A 10464-nucleotide genomic window follows, 5' to 3' on the forward strand; every position below is an offset into this window, starting at 1 on the left:
CAATCACCTGTCAATCCTGGATCTCAGCAAGCTCTCCTGACCAAACTCAGTAAAACAAGGGACTAAAAATCTCCCTTTCCTGTCCCAAGCCCTCTTTTTGCTGCCCCAAGCCCTCCCTTCCTGCCCTAAGCCTAGTAAAAATTCCAGTCCTGCTGAGCCCTACTTGATTCCCCCAGACCTGGACCTGCTCTGTTGGACTGGAGAGTCTCTCCTGGAGAGAATCTCAATAAAGCCTCGTTCAGCAGCTTTTAATCTGCCTTCTTTTGGTCACTAGTGCCTGACATTACAGTAATAAAGTGGAAAAAAAAAACATGAACAGAAAGAATACAATAACTTCAATGAAGTAGCAACTCTAGATACTTGGGAAAATGGAATGGGGTGGTTTTAACTATATCTAAGTATTATTTTATTTTAAAAAAAAGCAGATATGGCAGAAGATTAAAATCTGTGACATATATACCCTTGAAACCAAAAGCTTGGTTCTTGTCCCCAATGTCGATTCATGCCAATTTAATAATGAGGACTTGGTTTCGAAAAAAAGGAAAAAGAAGTTTTATTGCTTTGCTAGCAAAGGAGAAACACAGGGAACTCCTGTCCCCAAGCTGTGATTCTGCCCATTAGAGAAAACAGAGAGCTTTTAAAGACAGTATTCAAAAACTACATTCCAGGTGTCCCCCAACAGGGGGTCTCAGGGTGCTCTGATGGTATGTTAGGATTCACTTCCTAGATCCTGTGGAGCACAGTAACTCAAGGTAATCTTCTTTCCCATTCCCAGGTTAGGAAGGGGGAGAGGGAGAAGAGGACAAGAAAAACTTGTCCTTTTAAAAATAAGCCTCAGGGCTGGGGTTGTAGCTCAGCGAGAGAGCGCTCACCTTAGGCCCTGGGTTCCATCTCCAGCACCACATAAAAATAAAATAAATAAAATAAAGGTATTGTGTCCAACTAACCAATATATATATATATATATATATATATATATAATAAGCCTCAGAGCAAATGAGGGCTATATTCACAAAGTGAACTACTGTGACCTTTCCCCACCCTCAATTTCTATATTCTATGTCTATGAAAAAATGGACATCGATATCTCCAAGCTGCTTCCTGCTGATAGAGGGCAAAGTTGGGAGAAAATGTCCCAAAGTCCTTGTTTTTTTTTTTTAATTTATTTTTTAGTTCTTGGCGGACACAACATCTTTGTTTGTATGTGGTGCTGAGGATCGAACCCGGGCCGCACGCATGCGAGGCGAGCGCGCTACTGCTTAAGCCACATCCCCAGCCCCCCAAACTCCTTGTTTTTTGTCAGATGGGGCATGGGCAGTTAAGGGTATTCAGCATCACAGAAGTTCAGAGGTCCATGGTGGCAGCTGACAGGTGAGGGGGAAAGGTATACATAGGGCAAGGTTCATATTAGGACAACCAATAAACAAGACAGCAAAGCATTACTTTTTTAAAACAATTAATAAAAAAGCAATTAATATTTTAGCCAGTCTCTGGAAAGCAGGACAAGCTTGAGTCTCTAGACTCCTCTGTGATGGTTAAATATTAGGCATTCCTACAAGAACACTTCCTTGACAGCCTCCAGCTTTACTTACTTTTGGTAGGGCTGACACAGTGTACATCTTAAATTACATTAAATAATAATAATAATAAACATGTTTCTACTTTTAAATGTCTATGTAGGCCTGTGCTCAGGCTATACTCTCCTGCCAGGTGTTTAAGACCAATTTGGTCAAAACTGACCTTGTTCCTATCTATTTTTAAGAGTCAGCTGAATTTATCTATAATGGGAGAGGGCATGGGAAAAATGGAGGAACTTTGATTGGGCAAAGGAGAGGGAGAAGAGTAGAGGGGATATGGATATAGTCATACATGTATCTCTAGGGTAATGATGTCCATCACATTCCACCATCTTTCCATTGTACACATCGCATCACAACTTTTCATTTCTCTGATGGTACATGATGTAGGATACATCATGCCACACCCCAATTCCCACCTCCTCCAGCCACATCCTGTTACTTCAATTACCACTCAATTAATCCCCATCAAGAGATTAATTCACTGATTGGGTTATGACTCTTATAACCTAATCATTTCTCCTCTGACCCTTCTTGCATTATTCACACATGAGCTTTTGGGGGACATTTCACATACAAACTGTAACACTATCTGTCCTGTAGGTGATGGCTTAGATGGCTTATTTCAAATTAACCCAGATTTTATTTTTTAAAGAAGCATTACCTCTGTAAAACACTACCAGGCAACAGTTATAATGTTTATAAGGAAAATACAAAATGAAATTAATAGAGCAAAAACATATTTAGGAGTCTGGGGATATAGTTCAGTTGGTAGAGTGCTAGCCTCGCATGCACAAGGCCCTGGTTCAATCCCCAACACCACACACACACACACACACACACACACACACACAAACATTTAATTTGTGTAATAGCTATGGACTAGGAAAAATGACTTTTGTAATCTTAAATCTTTACTTAGTTATACATTATTTATTTATTTATTTATTTTTATTTCTTACATACATGACAATAGTGGAATGCATTACAATCATAATTACCCATTCACAGCACAATTTTTCATAACTCTGTATATAAAGTATGTTCACACCAAATTATGCCATTATACATGCGCTCTCTTATTTTTTTTACATTATAATTCTTAATACACCTTTACACCACAATTCATCATATCTCTGTATATAAGGTATATTGGCACCAAATTCATGTCTTCATACATGTATTTTGTATAATGATGAGGGTCTCCTTCCACCATCCGTGCTATTCCTCTTCTCCCTCCCTTGTTATACATTATATTCCCTGTTTGAGATTACATTAATCTTTACAACAAAAATGAATCTTTTGAACACAACTTTAAATGAGCTAAAGTTTAGCCTATTTTGGAGCCATTTTAACATGGAGTAAGGTGGGAGGCAGAGATTTATCTCAGGTAAGGTGGGGCTGTTCACGAATATTACACCTAAAATATTAATCAAAGATAGGCTAAGAGAGCTTTTAACTTTCTTTTTGTGGAAAAAGTGGCAGAATACTTCTACGTTTCACAATATTAACCTTTAAACAGGTCAGAATTTCATTATCTTTCAAAAATACATTTAATTTTCCACCCCAATGTAAAAGGTAACACAAAATTTTACACACATCTTATTGATAACAGGTCCAGTTACAGAACATTAAATGATATAAATAAATCTCCAGTATATATAAACTTATGGAAATGTTTTTTAAAATATTTATTTTTTAGTTGTGGACACAATATTTTTATTTCATTTTTATGTGGTGCTGAGGTTTGAACCCAGTGCCTCACATGTGCTAGGCAAGCACTCTACCACTTAGCCACAATCCCAACCCCTAGAAATGTTACTTCTATAAGTTCGAAAATACCATTTCGGACAACTTTAATTTGGAAAACACCAGCTTGGTAAAGTGCTCTCCTAAGCTTTATATTTTAAAACTTGTATATTAAGAGAACATGAATATTTAATATACAAGGAAGAACTAATAGCTAGCATCACAATTATGCAGATGTCCTTATATTAACTAAGTTCAATTTTCACAGTAAAATTCAGAATCCACAGATAGTATAGGCTTGTAGAGTTTAGTAATACTAGCAAAAATCAAGAATAGCCTTAAGTGCTAGCGCAGTAGTGGACACCTGTATAATCCCAGCATCCTGGGAGGCTGAGACAGGAGGATCTTGAGTTCAAAGCCAGCCTCAGCAATGGTGAGGCCTGAGCAACTCAGTGAGACCCTATCTCTAAATAAAATACAAAATAGGGCTGGAGATGTGGCTCAGTGTTTGAGTGCCCCTGTGTTAGATCTCTGCCCCCCCACCCACCCACCATAAGAGAATGGCCTTAAATCTCTTATTCATTTAGGAACAGTGTTAGTGATCAGAACTAGACTTAGTTAAAGCAATAGATATAAGCCAGCTTTTCAAATGGCAATGTGGCCCTTTTATGTCAGATGCAATGTATAAAAGACAGCACTTAATTGGTTAAGACAAACATATATTTAGTTTCAGATGCATACATATCTCTAGTCTCATAAATTTAGGTTATGAAAATCAAGCCTGTTCAAAATTTTAAGGCATCTGTTTTTCTGGCAAAGAAAAATCCTAAAAGTAATGCACATCACACTTTGATATTTTATAGCTCTCAAGTCTAGTATAAATTGGTACTCATCAGTGAAGTTTTTTTTTTTTAACAGGCAGAACAGGCAGAGTAGGATATCTGGCAAAGCTGACTCAATTCTCATTTTAAACAACTGTCCAAAGAGAATGAATGCCTCTTTTTTTAAGGGAGTATTCTTTTTCTCCCTTGGAGCAAGTTATTTCTTCCTAAAACAAAATCTTGGTTAAGATAACACTGATCACCTTTCTCAGGGTCCCTTGGATCTAGAATGCTGAGGGCCATTACCAAGTAGGAATGACGCATCGAAATTTCCTTGCCAAGCGTACCCCATGCTGCTTAGAGGACATTCGATGAGACATTGCATGCATGCTTTAATAAGGTGACCTTGCTCAAGGACCAAGGCGGATCCGGGTTTAGAGCTGATCAGATTTGAGGAAGTAACCGGCTCCTTGAGTTTAAGGCGTTGCTAGTTTAAGATAATGGGTTTTAGGGAAGTTGGAAGTTGAAGATTATTGCTGGGATTAGGGTGTTCCTGCTGCTTGTTCCCGTTGAGTTCTTGTGAGATTAAGATGGGATTTGGAGATAGCCTCATGAAGTAGGTGAATTGTGCGGGAGACAGCAGAACGAGATTGCCCCTGGACCTGTGTGGAGGTGGTGTGAGAGCGGGAATAAAGAATTGCTATTTGAACCTACAAAGGTGTGTGGTGGCTCGTGATTCTGGTGCCAAGCCGAGACCTTGGCACTAGAATGCCTCACTCCCTTCTAATAGACCTCCAGCAGAGCAGGCTCTATTTTCTTTTCCTGGAAGGCACTTGCAAATGAAGTTGTTGCTTTTTGGGTGAGAATGTTACTCTACATTTAATTTACACAACAAATTTTACCCTAGGAGAGGAATCACACTCTGGTATATACTGGAAAAAAAAAAAAGTGCCTTAATCTTTTTTTTTCCTTTCAGTTTGTACTCAAAGGGTTGGAGTACAGGTTGTTTGACCAGTCTCCTTTATCATCATCATAACACCATCAACTTTAGGCGAGTTCCCCACTGTCAATTGTACCCAGAGACTCTCTCTTTATATACCTATGTATCTAGGGCACTTTGTCCAGTGAAGGTCATATTGACCACACAGAGATTGTTAGGGACCTCTCTCTGCAGAAATCAGCAGGGCCAAGACACAAGCACTTGCATTCATGGAGACTTGGGGAGGCCCTTCTATTTTAGCTCTTGGGCAACGAGCAGGGCTGTACCCAGAAGGGTCCTTTGACTAAATAGGGCATCCTGTCAGATCTTCAAAAGGGGAGACCATTTTGTTCCCAGGTTATTATTTAATAGTGCTGGAGCCTATTGCCACATTCCTTGTGACTGGCAGCTTTCATTTTCCACCGCCATTAAGATAGCTAGTTAATCATCAGACAATGAGTGTAATGGACACCAGATAAGGTTTTTTGAATGTAAAGGCAACCTATGAGGTTATGCATTTCAGCCCACTCCTTTGTCCTAGAGTGGTGAGAAAAATGGAAATGGGAGTGGACCCAACAAGAGGTTGCAAAAATTCAGACTTAAAGGACTAAAAGCCAAATATGAAGTCATGGGCCAAGCCAACAGCCTTGGTACCTTCCCAACATCTGTATAGCATAGATTCCAACAATTAGCCCAATGCTTTTAATGTCTGTGTAGCCTGGACTCCTACCCTGTCTTTACCCAGAAACCTAAGTCCCCAGACTAGTGTACTCTCAAGAAGCTTTCCGCCAGTTTCCCCCCTCACATCATGGGGAGTTCCATCTTTTTTTTTTTCTCATTCAAAACTAATTTTATTTCTTTTACTTTTGTCCTCTGCCACCATCCATGGATTTCATTTTTTGAACCCAGAAAGAAAATCAGTGAGGCCTACAGCCTACATAGATTTCATTTGTCTGCAGAACCAAAAAATGGAAAACTTATTCTCAAACTCCAATTTTATTGCCATGGGCAAAGAGTGGCTGGAAAGCAGAGTAGAGGCCTGACCCTCTTTGCCTGTTTCTCTATAGACCAGGTAGCTTTCCTGAGTTTTTATTTTTTATTTTTCTTCATTCCAGGACTGGAGAGACTGACTCACTCACTGCAGGATGATTTGCAGCTGCCTGAGGCTAAACTGCAAAGCAATGCTGGTGCGGTGGTGAGGGGGGCACTTTAATAATTACTTGGAGGTGGACTGTCTCTGAATGCAAGCATATATATTTGGTTACACCAAGCGTCAGATACAGTTAACTCAATTCACATTAATTAAACACAGCAAACACATCATACAATCCCAGGACAACCATGAGCCCCAAAGTACCTCTGATGCCACATGACTTCTCTTAGAAGCGGACATTGATGTTGTCTGATGGTTTACTCCAGCCGATGGGTGGATGTCAGAGAATGGTGGAGTGGATCCAGGGATGGACAGTAAGGCAGTCAGTCTCATTGATGTCTTCAGAGTGAAGATCTCCGATGTGGCAGGACAAGCAGTTTAAATATAGTTCTGAATTTATGCTCATTGGCATCACCCCCAAGCATTGCTCTGTCTTTAGATGATGGTCCTTATCAATTGCGACCAGACATTGCTAAGCATTCCTGTGGCTGATGTTCTTATAGGTGCTCAGACTGTCAGCACTGGGTTAAAGAGATTAAAAAAAAAAACTAAATCCTCTTTTGGTGTCCTGTTGTACTCACACATTAGAGGCAGCACCTCTTTGTATTCAACTTAGTTTTTGACTGTTTAGACTCCTTATTATGTACTCACAGAATCTTTCACTTATTCTGTCTCTGACAGGCCAACTCACAACCACAAAATCGTACAATAATTCAGAAAACCATTCCATCATCTTTTTTTTAGACAGGTTTATATCTATAGGTGGCCCATTTGGCCAAGATCTTTCCCAAGAAACAATCTATAGGATCAACCCAGTATTGCCCAAGACTTCAAGGGTCAGAAACAGATACAAACAAAAAACAGAGACAGACAAACAGAGACGATTCCCAAACCATGGCTGCCAGGAACCTTTAAAACAGAACAGATAGGGGGAAAAAAATCCCCCCAAGTTCCCAACTCCTACTGAACCATGACTTCTACACCAGCAGTGCTACAGATAGATGTTCCTATGAAGAGGGACCAGATGTTCCCTCAAAGTGGAACCAGACGTGTGGAATCAAGGGTCTCCTTGTGCACACCAGGGGAGCTTATCGGATGGCCAATGTGTTGCAACGTCACTAGGCTCAGTTTCCTTTTCTCAAAGTAGACCAAGATGGAGCAATCTGTAAAGTTCAGGGAAGGAAAGTGAAAGTTCCCCCAAAGCTAAAAGGAGCAGCTGCTGGGAGTTTCTAAGTCCCTCCCTTTACTCCCAGGGATATAGCTCCTCTAGTTCCACCCGAGGCACACTCACCCATCTCCTGACTTTCCAGCAGTGAACTCTCAAAAAGTTCACCGTTCATCCTCAGCATAGAAGTACAGTTGCTTGGAGTGCCAGGTCTGCCCAAGAAAGCCAGAGCAAGAACTGTTCTCTGGTCCCACCTGGGTTGCCAAATTTATAATCAAAATCTCAGTCCTTGTCCCCAATGCCAGTTCATGTCAATTTAATAAAGAGGACATGGTTTAGAGAAAAAGGAAAAAGAAGTTTTATTTCTTTACTAGCAAAGGAGAAATACAGGGGACTCCTGTCCCTGAGGTTGTGATTCTGCCCATCAGGAGGAACAGGGGGCTTTTAAAGAAACTCTACCAGGTGTGCTCTGGTAGGGGGACCCAGGGTACCTTGATGGTGTGTTAGGATTCACTTGTTAATTTGGGACATACTTACTTCCTAGATTCTTTGGCAGACATCTCCTTCCTGTGGAGCACAGATAACACAAGGTAATCTTGTTCTCTGTTCTAAGTTAAGGAAGGGGTCAGGGAGAAGAGGAAAAGAAAAACATGTCCCTTGAAAAATAAGCAGCAAGAGCTATATTTAAAAGGTGAAGTGGACCACTGTTACATTACTACATCTTATTATCTATGCTCTTGAGATTATTTGTGCCCATGATAGCTGTATGATGGAAATTTGTATTGTTGTGTTATGCCCATACCTTCCTACTTCCAATATACAGAGACATTATGTTGGTACTTTGAGGAAGATCTTGGTAATATTTATACCATGAAAATATCAGCCAACACTACAAATCAGAGCTTGATTAGTTGTTTTGTTGGTCGTCTACACTTTAAATAAATAAAAAGTGATGCAGAAAATGTTAATAGTATGAATTAAATTTATAAGTGTATTATATCGGTAGCTGTTACATTGTGAATAGCACAAAAATGAGTAAATGTTCCTCTGATATTAAAAAGCTAGAGTTCAATCTAGCAAATATGTTAATCACATTATTATCAAAGGAATAAAGTTTTAATAAATGTGTTAGTTGTTTCACTTTCATCTTATTCGTTAAAAATATCAAGCAACATTCACAGAATTATACTCATTCATTATAACCTTTTATTGCTATCTATGCAAAAGTTCAGCAAAATTGTTAAGAAGGATTCTATGACAATCTACTTGCTATATGGAATTTATAATAAGGAACATTTAATATGTTAATATTTTAATAATAGGATTTTAAAAATCAGTAACAGTCACACTGGCAGGTAGATAATTATAAGAAGTATTAGGAAGTAACAAGTACTATAAAATATGTAATAAATGATATCTGGGGAGTACAGAGGAAGTAACATTTTAGCTCAGTGGGAGGACAGGTAATCCAGGCTGCAGATCCTAAGGGCTGAACTTGGGCAATGGCCTTAGAAAAAGAGAAGTTTACTCTATTATGAGAGACACCATTTGATTTCTGGGTTGCAACTGAGTAGCATCAGGATTGTCCCATGAGTCCTGAGGATAAGGATACATCTGAGGGAGCAGGAGGATGACAGGTCCAGGGGCAGGAGTATATCAACTGTCCTATAGTCTCTGGTCAGTTCCTTTTCTCCACTCCTTTAATGCTTGATTCTCAATCCACTGCTCATCTACTGCATTCTTCCCTACACTTCTTCTCTAAATCTCAGCAGATGACCTTCCCTCTCCCGCACACCTATACCCAGTCAGTCACCAAGTCTTGGAAGCAGCCTCCAAGTCATCTTTCCTCTTCTCTTCCCCCACAACAGTGCCTCAATCTAGAATCCCATCTCTTCTCCCTTAGATGTATGTAATGGGCCTCCTAACTAATCTCCTAGCTTCCCCTTATTGTCCTTCACACTACTGCCAGAGTGATGGCTTAACCCCAGGGCTGTAAAGGCCCCAGTAGAATATATTCCAATCCCTCAAAAAGAACTTGGAGGACTCAGCAGAGAATGTTTGGACATTTTACTATTCAGGTAACCCTTGGTGCCACAGTCTGGAATAAACTGGGGGTACACCATGCCTACAGGCAAAGGGGAACAAGACACAGGACAGATTGCACATCAACTACACATAAAGGTTTCTTCAAATGTTTGATGAGCACATGACTTTACTTCAGAACTGAGTTTGTTCTGCTTTGGTACCTACACAAACACTGGAGATAAGGGAAGTAAATAGTTTCCTTCTTCCTTATGTTCCCTAGCACATTCTTTGGAGTCCTTTTTAGTTCACCTTCAAAAATAACAAGACTTCTAAGCACTGACTTGTTTACCCCAGCAATGATCTTTCTGAATCTTATGCTGTCACACATCTGCTTAAAATAATACCATGGGTCTCTGGTTTTCAGGATCAAGTTTAGGTCCTCTCATGAGCACATCCCTGTCTGCCTCTCTAGGCCAAATGTTTCACAATCCCCTTCATTCTGCTCAATCTGAACTTGTCCTCTCCCTCTCCTGTTATTTCATGCACTTTCTGTTCCTCTGTTTGTAATCCCCTTTGACCCAACTTCTTCTTCTTCTCTCCGGCCCCCTTCAAGATTTAGGATCAGAATTACCATTTGCAGGAAACCTCCCAGTCCCCTTCTGATTTAGGCACCCTTCTCTGTGCTCTTTGAGATTAACTCAGTTTCTGCCCATATTATACAATTTTATGCTGTGATTTCGACTTATTTGTCTGATTATGCAGACCGTGGCATAATCATCTGTTTATCATTCGAGCCAAGCATGGAACCTGTCATACAGCAGATTGAACTATATAGAGTGAGCTCCTTGAGGGAGAGATCAAAGATGTATTTAACATCTCTATATTAAGGAGGAGAGAGATACTCTGGTTTGGACATGATCAGAGCAGGGAGAATGAGGCAAAATTTGATACCTCTGTCTCACCCTACTTGAGTAAAAGACAGGTGGAGTCGAAAC

At 40.0% G+C, this 10464-nt stretch overlaps 1 long non-coding RNA gene across 1 annotated transcript; it reads right to left on the bottom strand.

Annotated features, from left to right (window-relative positions):
- Positions 1 to 6103: 6103 nt before the first annotated feature.
- LOC120892371 (uncharacterized) lies at positions 6104 to 10421 on the bottom strand. The gene is made up of 2 exons (XR_005737019.2): positions 7571 to 10421; positions 6104 to 7442 (listed from the first exon to the last, which is right to left on the bottom strand). It is a non-coding gene; the product is annotated as an uncharacterized LOC120892371 (long non-coding RNA).
- Between the last annotated feature and the right edge of the window lie 43 nt (positions 10422 to 10464).

This window comes from Ictidomys tridecemlineatus, chromosome 9 (assembly GCF_052094955.1).
Source record: "Ictidomys tridecemlineatus isolate mIctTri1 chromosome 9, mIctTri1.hap1, whole genome shotgun sequence".
Classification (NCBI taxonomy): Eukaryota; Metazoa; Chordata; class Mammalia; order Rodentia; family Sciuridae; genus Ictidomys; species Ictidomys tridecemlineatus.